At 41.3% G+C, this 16,038-nt stretch overlaps 1 long non-coding RNA gene across 2 annotated transcripts; it reads left to right on the top strand.

The window, feature by feature from the left end:
* The first annotated feature begins 7,698 nt into the window (after nucleotides 1–7,698).
* LOC125537001 lies at nucleotides 7,699–11,129 on the top strand. 2 transcript variants are annotated; one of them, XR_007295443.1, is made up of 6 exons: nucleotides 7,699–8,965; nucleotides 9,917–9,991; nucleotides 10,072–10,155; nucleotides 10,241–10,417; nucleotides 10,759–10,802; nucleotides 10,955–11,129. It is a non-coding gene; the product is annotated as an uncharacterized LOC125537001 (long non-coding RNA). The 2 variants fall into 2 exon arrangements; XR_007295444.1 differs by lacking the exons at nucleotides 10,759–10,802; nucleotides 10,955–11,129 and having other exon boundaries at nucleotides 7,701–8,965; nucleotides 10,241–10,649.
* Nucleotides 11,130–16,038: the final 4,909 nt, after the last annotated feature.

Below are 16,038 nucleotides of genomic sequence, written 5' to 3' on the forward strand. Positions count from 1 at the left end.
AAACCATGGCCTCGAAACGGGGGAGAAAATCCTCGTCAGAGGGTCCGGCGCTGGGGAGTTCCTCGGCCGGACTACGCCCTCAAGGGGATCAGCCCTCCAGCGAGCCGTAAGTGGAGAAAAGATTTTCCTTTTGAGGGATGAGAGAAATCCTTGATTTATATCTGAGAAGATTAACCGAAATTTTACCTTGTAGCTCGGACCTCAGCCCTTCTCAGCAGAGCTCGTCTTCGGGGGACCTTCTTCCGGAGATGATGGAGAGCGGAACGCCTCCCCCTACCGTACCGCCTAGCGAGGCGGGCGACCCTGAGGTGTCGTCATGGAGGGTTTCTCTGAATCCGGCAGGGGCGGAAGATAGCTATGTGCCCCCCCAAGGTTCTCCGCGTCCGGCCTTCGAAAGAGCCCGTAGGACAAGTCTGGCACCGTCTGGTGCTCGGCCGGAGGAGCTGAAGGTTCTGCTGGGGCGAGCTTCTATCTCAGAGGAGCACCGTGCATTGATGGGCACGGTGATTGAAAGGATTTCATCCGCAGAAAGCGGATTGCATGAGGCCGTCAAAAGTTTACTGACGGGTTTTGAGGTACGTTAGATAATGTACACTTTTGTCAGTTGTGCATAAGTAAGATGCGCCCTGTGTAGATAGTAGCCCCTGAGACTCTGCGTGTTGTCAAGAAATGACGGCACGCAGAGGATCATAATCCGAGGTCTAAGATGTCACCTTTGAATATAGGTGGCGAGGTGTCCGGAATCAGGCCGAACTGATGATGTGGCCGAACTAAAGCGGCAACTGGACGTGGCAGATGCCGACATCGCGCTTGTTAACAAGCGGCTTGATGAGGCTCAAGGTATGTAATTCTTTGGGCGTCATCCAGTAAGAGGAGCTTCATGCTAGTGTCTTACAATGTCTGTGCTTGACGCAGATGGTACGGCCGCCGTGGAGAATCTTAGGGCAGAACTTGCCCGAGCTAAGGAGCAAGCCAGAAAAAGTGATGCCGCTGCCAAGAAGGCCCTTGAAGAGCTGAGAGCCGAACAGGCTGCTCACTGCTGAAGCAAAGAAGAGATAGCCGAGATGGCCGAGAAGTTAAAGAGTGCTGCAGACCATTGCAAACTTCTTGAGGAAGAAGACTGGGCAAGACAGACGGACTTAGAGAGGGCCATTGCTGATGCCAAGGACGCTCGCTCTGCGATGAGAGCTGTGAAGGAGGAGCTGCGTCAAGCCGAACAGATTGCGGCTGGAAAGCCCTTTATGCTGCGGAGGAAGTTTTGTGATCCGAAGTTTGCTCCGTTGGACCGGATGTGGAGTGTGGAGGACACCTATCTGGATTTGGCAGCAAGTGCTGCTGATGCGACCGAACACTTTCGAGATCTAGAAGATCGCAAAGTGGAAAAGCTTTTCTGGTCACAGTTCCACAATCCAGAGCGTCCACTGGGAGTGGACGATCGCCTGGCCCAATGGGCCGAACTGAATAGATTGTCCGGACTCGCCATGAAGTACGTCATGGGTCATCTGTGGCCTGGGAGATCGGAGCCAAAGAGTTATTTCAGCTTGGTGCAGCAATTCCTTGACGCGGTGTCGCGTATAAATGCAATGAAGAGGTTAGCATGCATAGAGGGCGCACGGATGGCTCTTGCCCGTGTTAATACATACTGGGCAGAGATGGAGACCACCGTTGTTGCGTCCCGAGATTCGGACAAAAGCCGAGTACCCTCCGAGCACTATTTTCGCGGCGATGTGGAAGGTCAGATTTTCGCGGCGGAGGTTATCGACAGAGCCGAATGTGACTGTGAGCCGAAGAAAACCCGTACAATGGATGTCCGGACCAGGTATTACCCCTTGAAAGGAGGTTTTGCTGCGGCGGATTGTTGCTGGGTTTATCCCCATGTGCTGGATTGTATCCTGATATATCAGGTTTAGTCCACTGCCGCCGTCCATAAGGACATTTGAAAACTTGAGTCCGCCAATTATTGGATCGAGTATCAAGGCCAGCGGATCTTGGGTAGGGGGTCCCGAACTGTGCGTCTAGGCCGGATGGTAACAGGAGGCTGGGGACACTTTGTTTTACCCAGGTTCGGGCCCTCTTGATGGAATTAATACCCTACTCCTGCTTGATTAATATTGATGATATGGGTAGTACAAGAGTAGATCTACCACGAGATCAAGGAGGCTAAACCCTAGAAACTAGCCTATGGTCTGATTGTTGTGTATGGAGTTGATTGCCTATGGACTACAACCCTCCGGTTTATATAGACACCGGATAGGGTTAGGGTTACACAGAGTCGGTTACAATGGTAGGAGATCTTGAATATCCGCATCGCCAAGCTTGCCTTCCACGCCAAGGAAAGTCCCATCCGGACGCGGGACGAAGTCTTCAATCTTGTATCTTCATAGTCCAGGAGTCCGGCTGAAGGTATAGTCCGGCTACCCAAACACCCCCTAATCCAGGACTCCCTCACATGTACTGTAGCAGTTCGGGAAAAAATGACAAAAATATCGTTAGTTTTTTGAAAACTACTCTTAACCCATGGCGAATCTGAAAACGAGTTCTATATGCCAAAGTTCGGGCTAATCCATAGCTTTCCAATGGTGTATTATACGCATCATTCCGACAAACGGCTTGGAAATTTCTTTCACAAAAACACCGAAAACGTGTTTGAAGAATTTCTAGTTTTTTAAATTTTGTTTCAAAATTGTAAGGATTTTGGGACAACGATCAACATACAGAAATTCTGCCTATTCAGTAGCTATCCAACGCTATGTCATTTGCATCATTCCGATAAACGGTTCAAAAATTACGATAAAAAAATAGTGCGAAAAAACAGTGCCACAAAAAGTCCGACCGACAGTTAACTAGTATATGACGCACAGTTAGCTTATCTGTTTTCGAGCAGTTAGGAACAGTTCCTGAATAACTTATTTAGGAATGGGCTGCAGAATAGCTGGTATGTATGTGTATATATATATACACATAAACACTATTATGATCACGGGATCAGAATAATATTCTAATCACAACATGAACTTCCCGAGTAACGCGCCTGACCTTCCCCGTGTGCTAGGTTGAACTTCTGCTAAAAGGTGTCCAAATGGGGCTTGCTATATACCGTTGGAAAGCTATGAACACCAGTATCATGACCCAAGTTAAATTTTTGACAAAATGTAAGCGGTTTAAGAGCAGTTTTGAAAATCGGTTTTTCTTCATACAAAAAACATGAATTGTATTTTCGATCGCATTTTTAAACCGTTTATCGGAATGAGGAAAATAATATGGCGTTGGAAAGCTGCTGCAAAACCGCTCCTTCCACATGTTGAAAGTTTTCTCTAAATCCCTACGGTTAAAGAGTAATTCGGAAAATCGTAGAATTTCGCAAATGGAACACCCGAGTTCGTATTTTTGATGTCATTTCTAAATGGCTAATCCAATTGAGGCAAATAATATGACGTTGGAAAGCTTATGAAAATGCGCTAATTTTTCATGTTAAAAGTTTTTCCTAATTTTGAAAGGTTTAAAAGTAATTTAGAAACAGTACAAGTTCCACTGAGTTGGTATTTTTACGTTAATTTTTTAACCATACGTCCAAATGCAAAAATTGATATGGCGTTGGAAAGCTTGAAGAAATGCGAAACTTTTTTGTATATATTGTTTCTCCTAATTCATTATAGTTTTATGTCAGTTTTGAAAATGGCTAAAAATGTATTTTTGCCGTAATTTCTACAAACTTTATCGGAATGGGGCAAATAATATACCGCTGAAAAGCTATGGAAAATGCGAAACTTTTTCATGTTGATGGTTTTCTCTGATTCCTAGCCGTTTTTAAGTAATTTCAAAAATAGTGAGATCGTGCGTTCTGCCTTTATCGCGAAACGAATTCTTCGAAAATGCACCGCGTGAATAACCTGAACTTCTCGACGCATGTACCTGAACTTCACTCTGTTTTTCATGTGATTTTTTTCCCACAACTCTCCATGCACTTACCGGAACACTCACCGGAATTGAGCAAGTAATATATCGGTGGAAAGCTGATGTAAACACGCGACTTTCCCGTGTTGATCGTTTTTCATACTCGCGACGATTTTAAGAGTTTTTCATCTGAAATTCATTCACTATAGTAGTTTACCTCCTACTGTTTTCACGTTGAACTTCTGTGACGTATTTTTATTTGTAATTTTCTCATCCATTCGTCCGTGTTACACAAATGATTTTCTTTCTGTACGAACCTCTCTCACAATAATTTCTTTAACTTTCTCTGATGATGGACTTGAACTTATAAAAACAAAACTTTTAGTCTTTGCTTATTTATTCTTTTTATAATACAAAATGCACACCGTGTAGTTCGTGAACTTCTAGCAGTTATCAATCTGAACTTCTCTCAGTTACGTGAAAATATCTGAGTTTTTTATAAATATTAATCTGAATTTCTTAATACTTTTTTATGAATTTTGAAGCGCTCTATTTTTAAAAGTTGAACTTCTTGTTATTTTATTTTTGAACTTCTTGTCTTCACTCTTTAATAACGAGGAAAATCTGAGTTTTCTATAATCATCGAACTTCTCCATCTTTTTAATATGGACTTCCTGTTTTATTTCTTAATCCTTTTTTTATGAAATTTTGAAGCGCTCTACTTTTAAAAGTTGAACTTCTTATTTTTAATTTTTTGAACTTCTTGTTTCCATTCTTTAATAACGCGGAAAATCTGAGTTTTCTATAATCATCGAACTTCTCCATCTTTTTAATATGGACTTCCTGGTTTATTTCTTAATCTTTTTTATGAAATTTTGAAGCGCTCTATTTTTAAAAGTTGAACTTCTTGTTATTTTATTTTTGAACTTCTTGTTTCCATTCTTTAATAACAAGGAAAATTTGAGTTTTCTATAATCATCGAACTTCTCCATCTTTTTAAGATGGACTTCCTGGTTTTATTTCTCAATCTTTTTTTTCAATTGTGAACTTCATGGTTGATTCTTCAATACTAAGGGACATTTGAGTATTTTAATAACGATAAAATCTTAGTTTCTAAATAAACATGGAACCACTTCATTATTTTCGTTTGAACTTCTAGTTTTTTAAGAAATGGGGAAAATCTATTTTTAAACTTTTTTTAGTTGTTCCTTTTCTTAATTTGAACTTCTTCGTTTTATACTTTAGTAACGCGAAAAATCTGAGTTTTTCATAATCTTTGGACTTCTCTTTTATTTTAACTTGAACTTCTTAGTCTTATTCTTAGAAAAATCATATTTTTAAATAAGCATCCAACTTTTTTTAAATTAAACCTCATACTTTTATTTTTTCCTAGAAACTGAAAGAATTTTGGTTTTTCTATATCCATCGAACTTCTCCTTTTTTAATTTGAACTTCTTCATTTTATTTTTCAGTAACAAGGAAAATCTGAGTTTTGTCATAAATATGAAACTTCTCTATTTTTGTAATTTGGACTTCTTGATTAATTTCTTTCAGTAAAGGCAATATCATAGTTTTGTAATAAATATTGAATTGTCCATTATTTCAATTTCAACTTCTAGAGTTTTTTTAAGAAACAATGAAAGTCCTTTTTATGATTCTTGAACTTCTCTATTTTTAAATTTTGAACTTCTTGATTTTATTTATGGAAACGAAAAAACTGAATTATTTATTAAAATCAAACTACTCTATTAGTTTAACTCGAACTTCTTAGTTCTTTCACAAAATGCGTAAATTGCATTCCCCCTTTCATTAATTTTTGTTTTTGTGCTTGATAACAAAGAGAACATTCTTTTTCTTGCTAGTGTTTTGAAGTGATTTTTCTAGACTTAAATTTTGTTTTGTGCTCTTTTCAAATTTGTTTGTCACTTGAAGTTCTAAAAAATCGCAACTCTCCAATGTTTTACCTTGCATGTTTATTTGTTTTATTTGAACTTGCTGAGATAACACACTCGACCTTCTCGAACACAACATTTTAACATTCACAAAAAATAAATTAAAGCAAAAAATTTGACCTACAAAGCATGTACAATTTTCACCATGTTTTCATGAATAGTCAAAGCTACATCATCGGATCCGTATTTCAGAGGAAATGTTTTATGAAAAGAAAATAAGAATACAAAATAACAAGGGAGATCTAGCTCAAGGAAACAGTGTTGAGGTGGAGCGAGGGAACTAGATGCAACCAAGAAACAAGTGAATTATTGAATGGTGATGGAGACCATCTCAAGAAAAAATAAGTAGCGGCAGCAACAACCACTGAATAATCTATCAACTCCCCGTAAAGTTGTTGTAGGTTGTGTACATGTACATATCTAATTCTCTTTGCACACATGACGGTAGCATTGCGACTATCATATTTGTAGGCAATATGGTTTGAGGCTAAGGGAGGCCATCTCAATAGTACATAGGATGTGAGATCGCATACCCATGATCTGCACCCCAAAAACAACACAAAGATCACACATCCCATTGCTGAACTCTGACATTCTTTCTGCACCTTATGTGACCTTCTCCCTGCTTTTATGCTGACCTTCTCCCTACCTCTGTGGTAACCTTCTTCCTCCACAAAGGAACAAAAGAAATCAAGTTCTTTCACGTAATGAACAAAATTTTCTTCAATCAGTAACTAAAAATGGGGTAACAAAAAATCTGCACAATCATTTTTACAAATATTGCCAAAGGTTGGAGGCAGCTTGCAGACCGCAGTAGGGATGAGAAGCCCATCATGTAACTTCTTTTTAGGCATTAGCAAAATGACAGAGCAAAATAACACAGTATGCAATCAAAAATATCTTATCGAAGAAGAAAGATATGGGCCTCGTTCGGTTTGCTGCAACAATGGGATTTGCAGGGGGCTGAGGCGTTGAACGTCTTGCTGCTGCATCGTTGAATGGCCGGAGGTGGTGGTGGCGAACGACCTGAGTGCTGCGGCGCTCGATGCGGTGGTGGCAAGATGCAGGGGCGGCGCTCGATGGGACGCAGCCAGGAGGAGGACAACGCGTGGATAGAATGGATCGTCCATGGGGGAGGAGGCTCACTGGCCGTGGGGGAGTATGCCTGTTGGCCGTGTGGAAGAAGGTCCGCTGACATGGGAGAGGAGGCACGATGTCCATGGGAAATTAACACCGGCGGTGGGGGAGGAGGCGCGCCGCTGTTGAGGGAGGAGGCCCGCCGGCCGGGAGGGAGGAAGGGAGAAGGTTGGCCGGCCGGGAGGGGGTGGGTGGGGGCGGGGAAGGTGGGCCAGTGCACTAGGCAAGGAGGCACGCGACGGTGAGATCCAGGGAGGGCGGCGGTGGCGGCGAGATGTAGGGCGGCGGCGCGTTGTAGGGTGAAGGCATGGGGGCGGCGAGAAGCAGGAGGCGGCGGGAGGCGATCTGGGGAGGGAGAGAGGCGCGCCGGGGCCGGGGAGACGGCGGCGAGAGGCGCTGGATCCAGGGGAAGGAGGCGCTGTCGTGGTGGATCACAGGGGATCGCGGGAGAGGTTAGGGACGAGCGGTTGTGGGGTGGTGGGGTAGGAATTTTTTTTCGCAGCGGGTTGTGGAGTTCGGGAACAACCCGATCGCTCCTATATAGGGCTCTGTGGTTATTTTGATCTCAGGATTAAAATAGTACTGTTATATATATATATATATATATATATTTGGAATAACTATTTGGATCACAGCCAACCCTTATACAGGCCCGATGGGACGTTTCCAAACTACCAAAAACAAAAAAAAACGATCGGCCCATGCCCAACCCCGACCCCACCTCCCGCACTGTCGGATCCCTCGACCACCTCCCGCCGCGACCCCCGACCCCGACGCACCTCCTGCCGCCGGCCACCCGACCCCAACGCCCACCCGCTGCTGGCCACCGGAGCCGCCACCCCCACTCACTAGCTCTGCCGCCTCCTCCTTCCCGCGTGCGGCCTCCCCCTCCCGGCTCGCCGCCGCCCCCGCATTGTCCCGGGTCGCCGCCAAGGTTCCCAGTCCCCTCCACCCACCGCAGCTTCCGATGATGCCCACGCCGCCACTCCTCGATCACCGACGGCGGACGCATCCATTCTCCTCGGCCGCCGCAACCTTCTTCCTCTGCCGCTGCGACCTTCCTCCTCTCCCATCGTGGCCTTCTTCCCTCCAGTGCCTCCCTAGATCAGCGACTCGATGCATGTTCCCCCACCTGTGGCCCTCCCCTGTGCTCACTTTCTTCCCTCCGCCGCCTGCATGAGAGCCGCCCACGCCACCCTGCACTGCCACCTTCCTCCTCTCGGCCGGCCTCCCGGCTCCGCTGTGCGGAACAGAGCCGCCGCACACCACCTAGTCATCACTACCGCCTCTCTTCCTCCATGCTACCGCCGACCCTCTTCCTCCATACTACTGCTGCCCCTCTTCCTCCATGCTACTGCCGCCTTCGACTCTGCCCCCACGCCCTAGGGTGTCCGCATCGAGCTGCCCTCTCTTCTACTAGCAGTGCACACAAGCTATTTGTGTATATGCCTTGAACAAAAAATCCTCTCTGAAAATTAGCAATCAACCAATCTCTAGCCAATATTAGTGCCAAAATTTGGCATGCCAACTTTTGGCATCAAACCGATTATGCTATTGGTTGTGTTCTGTAAAACACAAAAAATACAGCCTGGTTGTGAGTAGTTCCTCAAATGCAGTTGGACGAACTTTTAGTCATTGTACCACATTTGGTTTTAAGTTACTTTGTCATTCACTGAAAGAAATGCTTAGCTGTGTCTCTAATACTCCAATATTTGACATTGTTGTGTTCTGCCCACCATCCAGCATAAATGATGGAATTGGGGGCAAGGCAATTATTGCTAAGAAAGATTTCCTTGGTCTGCTTCTGATAGCATATTTGGATCTCTAGTTAACCACATGCTTGATATTTATCCTGATTTCCACAGCAAGTTCAAAATTTTGGAGAACCTTTCTTTATGGTTATTCGTGAGGATCAGACCTTATCTTCTATTAAAGAATGTTTACAGAAAAAGCTGAAGGTCTCAGATGAGGATTTCTCCAAGGTAAAGAGGATTTTTCCATGGTTTCTGCAGCATATATTGCAATGTATATAAATATGTGGTTTTATTTTTTTGCTATAGCGGCATAGTGCATCCGTGTTCGCCTCCCAATCTTTGTTAGATGTGATGTTATTGAGATATGTGTATGCTTACTAGTTAGAATATTTAACACCAGTCAAACATCAAATATCCGTGTTGGCATTTATAGCCCAAGGTCTCACTCGGGGCTTAAGAAACACAGTTAGATATCAAATTTTGGTTGGCGCTCATAAAATGATTATGAAAAGCGTAAGCTTTTTCTCTTTTCTGGTAGGTTTTTCGTTAGCGGCTTATCGCCTATATATTTCGATGTGGAACTTTAAATATTCTGACACATACTGTCACAAACCTTGGTTCATGAATTCTTAGGTGATGGGGGATATAGTGGAGGTTCTTAATTTCATCAAAGCGGTCCTCTGTGTTTCGAAGTCTAACAATCTAAAATAAATAACTAAATTATGCTTCTCTAAATTGGTGTTAACCTAATTGGAAAGGTACTCCTTTCGTCCCAAAATAAGTGTCTTAACTTTAGTACAACTTTGTACTAAAGTTAGTACAAAATTGAGACACTTAATTTGGGATGGAGGAAGTATTAATACTTATTGGAAGATAGCGGGGGTCCATCCCTACTGGCGACAACTCCCTGTGGGCCAGGACATGAGTTGCTTATCTGCATGACACATCATCCACAATGCATATAATTAATCGACTACATTGGTCTAAGCTTGGCAGTAATCTCTAGAAAATTAGGCTTTGTCCATTTGAAGTTGTTGGGCTGCTTTAAGCATGATACATACTATCTTTTTATTTCTCCGAGGCGTGTTTATCTTGCATTTTGTATGTGGAGCTGACACCTAGTGCAAACATTGGTTAAAATGTACTTGGCCGGTGCTAACAAATGTTCTATTTGAATAGTGGAAATTTGCGTACATATCCCTTGGTTGCCCAGACTATTTTGAAGATTCTGACACTGTAGCCACGAGATTTCAGGTACTACGATGCTAGTTATCTACTTGATGAAGCAGCTTTTGTAGCGCTTAATTTGATTTCAATTGAATAAACTTGTTTAGATAAACATGTATGGAGCTTGGGAGCAGTATCTTGGACTGGAGCACCCGGACACAGCGCCAAGAAAGGCACATAGTGCTAACCAGGTACTTGCTGCACATTGTTGCAACTTGTGCCAATAATATCAGGCATGTTGTCTGGAATTTTGCTAATTTCATATTTTGTGCGCAGAACCGCCATTCATTTTAGAGGCCTGTAAAGATCTACAACTAGACAGTTGTGAGAAGCGGGAGCAACGTCCTGCCATGCAATACCACCAAGCAAGTGGCTGAAAGTGAAATTGCTGGCTTGAATAAATTGTGTACCATATGATGGCAGGACTGGTTGCTCAAGTTAATGACAGAGCCTGTAAGCTAGTGTTTCCGCGCACTCTGCCCTGGATATATAAAGTTTGTGCAGAGATGACCCAACAAACCATCACCTTTTAGTAGATAAGGAGGCTATTTTTCTTTTCTTGCACTAGGTGCTCTATGCAGTCAAATAGTTGGTTATAGGAGAAGTTCATGTACAGCGACAACAACAAAGTTCATGTTGTCAGAAAATAAAGTCCATGTATATGGAAGTTGATGATTGTTGTTTGTATGCAGGGGGGCACAAAAAAACCTGTGGCTGACAAGTTTTCCTATTATTTAGCCGCAACAATCTTTCTTGACCTCTTTGACAATCTTTTACCTTGTTATATCTTGCAGATAGTCGATTGAAGAGTGTTTTCCTTGAGAGTGAAACCTCAGAGGTAATAAAATATGGACAACACCTTCGACATGGCAATATCTTCTTGCAACTTCTACTGAACTTAATACCAAGATAGTAGCCATTCTTTCAACTTCTGGACTTCATTTTTAAGAGCCATTCTAGATTCCTAACAACATCTCTACAATATTTTAGGAATTCTCGCTTCTTCTTCCACAGCTCGAGAGATCAAAGGCCATTGTCGACAAAGCTAAGCTCAAGAGTGCAACTTCAGTCGAAGATATGCATTAGAGACCTTTATTATGAAAACCCACATCCAATTATATATCAGGATCCTTCCAACACATAGTGCTTGCCAAAGGATAAAGTGTAAAAAGGAACGGTGAAGATCACCATGAGTTTTGTATAAGGTATAAGACAAAAATAAAAGATAGTCCCTTCGCAGAGGGAAGCAGAGGTTGCCATGTGCTTTTATGGTTGGATGCACAAAATCTTAATGTAAAAGAACGTCACTTTATATTGCCATTTGTGATAGGGACCTTTATTATGTAGTCCGTCGCTTTTTATTTCTTCCATATCACAAGCTCGTATAAATCTTATTTTCTCCACACTAATAGATCATACATATTTAGAGAGCAATTTTTATTGCTTGCAACAATGACAACTTACTTGAAGGATCTTATTCAATCCATAGGTAGATATGGTGGACTCTCATGGCAAAACTGGGTTTAAGGATATTTGGAAGCACAAGTAGTATCTCTACTTGGTGCAAAGAATTTGGCTAGAATGAGGGGGAAAGGCAAGCTCAACATGTTGGATGATCCATGACAATATAATTTATTTTGGATATAAGAAAACATAACCCATTACGTTGTCTTCCTTGTCCAGCATCAACTTTTTAGCATGTCATATTTTAATGAGTGCTCACAATCATAAAAGATGTCCAAGATAGTATATTTATATCTGAAAACCTCTCTTTCTTTATTACTTCATATTAATTGCAACGATGACCAAAACTATGTTTGTCAGCTCTCAACAACTTTTATTCATCATACTCTTTATATGTGAAGTCATTACTCTCCATAAGATCAATATGATCTCTTTATTTCTTTTTATTCTTTTTTTCTTTTATTCCCTCAAGATCATAGCAAGATAACCAAGCCCTCGACTTAAGACTAATCTTTATTATATATAGCTCACGTACTCGATTACATAGATAAGGATCAACACAAAACTCAAAGCTAGATCATACTAAACTTTATTCTACTAGATCAAGATATAACCAAAAGGATCGAACTAAGAAAAACGGTAAAGGTAGAAGTGTGATGGTGATACGATATCGGGGCACCTCCCCTAAGCTTGGAAGTTGCCAAGGGGAGTGCCCATACCCACGTATTTATGTCTCTTTCTTCGGAGATGGTGATGATGGAGTTGTTGATGATGTAGGCTTGTCGCCCATCTTCCAAGGCATAGGCTCACCATCATAGAAGGATGATCGAGTCTTCGGGATCCTCAAATCTGCAACCAAACTCATCCTCTTGAATCTATATTCATACTCACACTTTTGGTTTTGCCGGTCATAGATCTGGGCTTGGAGGTGCTTGATTTTCTCGTGAAGCTTGAAGATGGTCTCCCCAATGTTCTTGGCATCCAGATTGTGGTTGTTGGTGAAATCCGCGATCATCATGTGGTTGGCGTTGAGTCTGCGTTCACCATCCCCTAGCACTTGAAAACTTGTTGCTCCATTTGCTTCGAGTCTTGTCTCCACGCTTCCGGTCCTCCTTGGTCCCTCAACATCGTGAATGTGCAGCACCACCTCACGCATCTCAATGGTTTGAGGGTGTTGCAGCACCTCCGCGAGGTAGGGGTTGATGACCTTCTTGAAAAATTTGTCCTTGGGGGCGGTTGAAGACGTCATGGTGATCTAGATCTGTCAGAAAAAACAGCTCGTAACAAAAGCAGGATATATTTGCGTGGTACGGTGGTCAAAACCTTCGGGAGATTATATAATGAATTTTTGCCGACCAAAAGAAGTATGTGCAAGAAAACAGAGTCCGGAGGGCACACGAGGTGCCCATGAGGCAGGGGGCGCGCCCTCCACCCTTGTGGATGCCTCGTGTCCCTTTTGGACTACTTCTTATTTTCCCATTTTCATAAATATTCCAAAACGAAGAAAAAATGCTATTAGAACTGTTTTGGAGTCGGTTTACTTACCGTACCACATACCTATTCCTTTTCGGAGTCTGAAACGTTCTGGAAAGTGTCCCTTATGTACTCCTCTGGGGTTACGGTATCAATAACATTGGTTTCAACATTTATGGGATTACCTGAGATATAATGTTTGATTCTTTGACCGTTCACCACCTTTGGATTTGTGCCTTCAAAGTTGTTGATTTTTATGGCACCGGAATGACAGACCTCCTCGATAATGTAAGGAAATTCCCATTTAGAGAGGAATTTTCCTGCAAAAAAATCGTAAATGAGAGTTGTATAATAAAACATAATCACCTACATTAAACTCACGCTTTTGTATCCTTTTGTCATGCCATCTTTTAAGTTTTTCTTTAAATAGCTTGGCATTCTCATAGGCCTGGGTTCTCCACTCATCAAGTGAGCTAATGTCAAATAGTCTCTTCTCACCAGCAAGTTTGAAATCATAATTGAGCTCTTTAATGGCCTAATATGCCTTATGTTCTAGTTCGAGAGGTAAGTGACATGCATTTCCATAAACCATTTTATACAGAGGCATACCCATAGGATTTTTATATGCAGTTTTATAGGCCCATAATGCATCATCAAGTTTCTTGGACCAATTCTTTCTAGATCTATTAACAGTCTTTTGAAAAATTAATTTAATCTCTCTATTACTCAGTTCTACTTGACCACTAGACTGTGGGTGGTATGGAGATGCAATTCTATGATTAACATCATACTTAGCAAGCATTTACGAAAAGCACCATGAATAAAATGTGAACTGACATCAGTCATTAAGTATCTAGGGACTCCAAACCTCGGAAAAATAACTTCTTTAAGCATCTTAATAGAGGTGTTATGATTAGCACTACTAGTTGGAATAGCTTCTACCCACTTAGTAACGTAATCAACAACTAAAATATGTGTATACCCATTAGAGGAAGGAAACGGTCCCATATAATCAAAGCCCCAAACATCAAATGATTCAATAGTAAGTGAATACTTCATAGGCATTTCTTGACGTTTACTAATATTACCAATTCTTTGACATTCATCACAAGACAAGACAAACTTACGAACATCTTTAAAAAGAGTAGGCCAATAAAAACCGGATTGCAATACCTTATGTGCAGTTCTATCTCCAGCGTGGTGTCCTCCATAAGCCTCAGAGTGACACTTGCGTATGATCTGTTCCTGTTCATGCTCAGGTACACAACGTCTAATAACACCATCTACTCCTTCTTTATAAAGGTGCGGGCCATCCCAGAAGTAATGTCTTAAATCATAGAAAAACTTTTTCTTTTGCTGGTATGTGAAACTAGGTGGTATAAATTTAGCAACAATGTAATTAGCATAATCAACATACCATGGAGCAGTACGAGAAGCATTTATGACAGCTAATTGTTCATCAGGAAAACTATCATCAATAGGGAGTGGGTCATCGAGAACATTCTCTAACCTAGACAAGTTGTCTGCAACGGGGTTCTCAACTCCCTTTCTATCAATAATATGCAAATCAAATTCTTGTAGCAAGAGAACCCATCTAATAAGTCTAGGTTTAGCATCTTTCTTTCCCATAAGATATTTAATAGCAGCATGATCAGTGTGAATAGTTACTTTAGAATCAACAATATAAGGTCTGAACTTATCACAAGCAAATACAACTGCCAAAAATTCTTTTTTAGTAGTAGCATAATTTCTCCGGGCACTGTCTAGAGTTTTACTAGCATATTGGATAACATTTAATTTCTTATCAACTCTTTGTCCTAGAGCAACACCTACATCATAATCACTAGCATCACACATAATTTCATAGGGTAAATTCCAATCTGGTGGCTGAACTATAGGTGCATAAATCAAGGCTTTCTTAAGTATTTCAAATGCTTCAACATAATCATCATCAAAGACAAAAGGAACATCTTTTTGTAAGAGATTAGCTAGAGGCCTATAAATTTTTGAGAAGTCTTCAATAAACCTCCTAAAAAACTGGCATGACCAAGGAAACTTATTATACCTTTAATGTCCTTGGGACACGACATATTTTTAATAGCATCAACTTTAGCTTTATCAACTTCAATACCTCTTTCAGAAATTTTATGCCCCAAGACAATCCCTTCATTAACCATAAAGTGGCACTACTCCTAATTCAAGACAATATTAGCTTCTTCACATCTCTGCAAAACTCGATCAAGGTTGCTTAAGCAGTCATCAAAAGGAGTTCCATACACGGAGAAATCATCCATGAAAACCTCAACAATCTTTTCACAAAAGTCAGAGAATATAGTAGTCATATATCTTTGAAAGGTAGTAGGTGCATTGCATAAACCAAAAGGCATACGTCTATAAGCAAAGGTACCGAAAGGGCAAGTAAAAGTAGTCTTTTCTGATCCTCTTTAGACACAGGTATTTGAAAGAAACCAGAATAACCGTCTAGAAAGCAAAAATGTGTATGTTTGGATAATCATTCTAGCATTTGATCAATAAAAGTTAAAGGGTAATGATCCTTTCTAGTAGCTTTATTTAATTTGTGGAAATCAATTACCATTCCATAACCTGCAACAATTCTTTGTGGGATCAATTCATCTTTATCATTAGGAACAACACTAATACCTCCCTTCTTAGGGACACCATGGACATGACTTACCCACTGACTATCAGCAACATGATAAATTATACCTGCCTCCAGAAGCTTTAGTATTTCATTTCTTACCACTTCTTTCAACTTAGGATTTAACTATCGTTGGTGATCAACAACCGGTTTAGCATCTTTCTCAAATTTTATTTTGTGCTGGCATAGAGTGGGACTAATGCCCTTAAGATCATCAAGAGTATATCCAATAGCAGCATGGTGCTTCTTTAGATTTTTCAATAATTTCTCTTCTTCCTGCTCTGAAAGGTTAGCACTAATAATAACAGGATATATCTTCTTTTCATCAAGATAAGCATATTTAAAAGTATCAGGTAATGGTTTAAGCTCAAACACGGGATCACCCTTGGGTGGAGGAGGATCCCCTAGAATTTCAACAGGCAAGTTGTGTTTCAAAATAGTTCCCTGTTTAAAGAATACTTCATCTATTTCCTTTCTT

This window comes from Triticum urartu, chromosome 2 (assembly GCF_003073215.2).
Source record: "Triticum urartu cultivar G1812 chromosome 2, Tu2.1, whole genome shotgun sequence".
NCBI classification, from domain to species: Eukaryota; Viridiplantae; Streptophyta; class Magnoliopsida; order Poales; family Poaceae; genus Triticum; species Triticum urartu.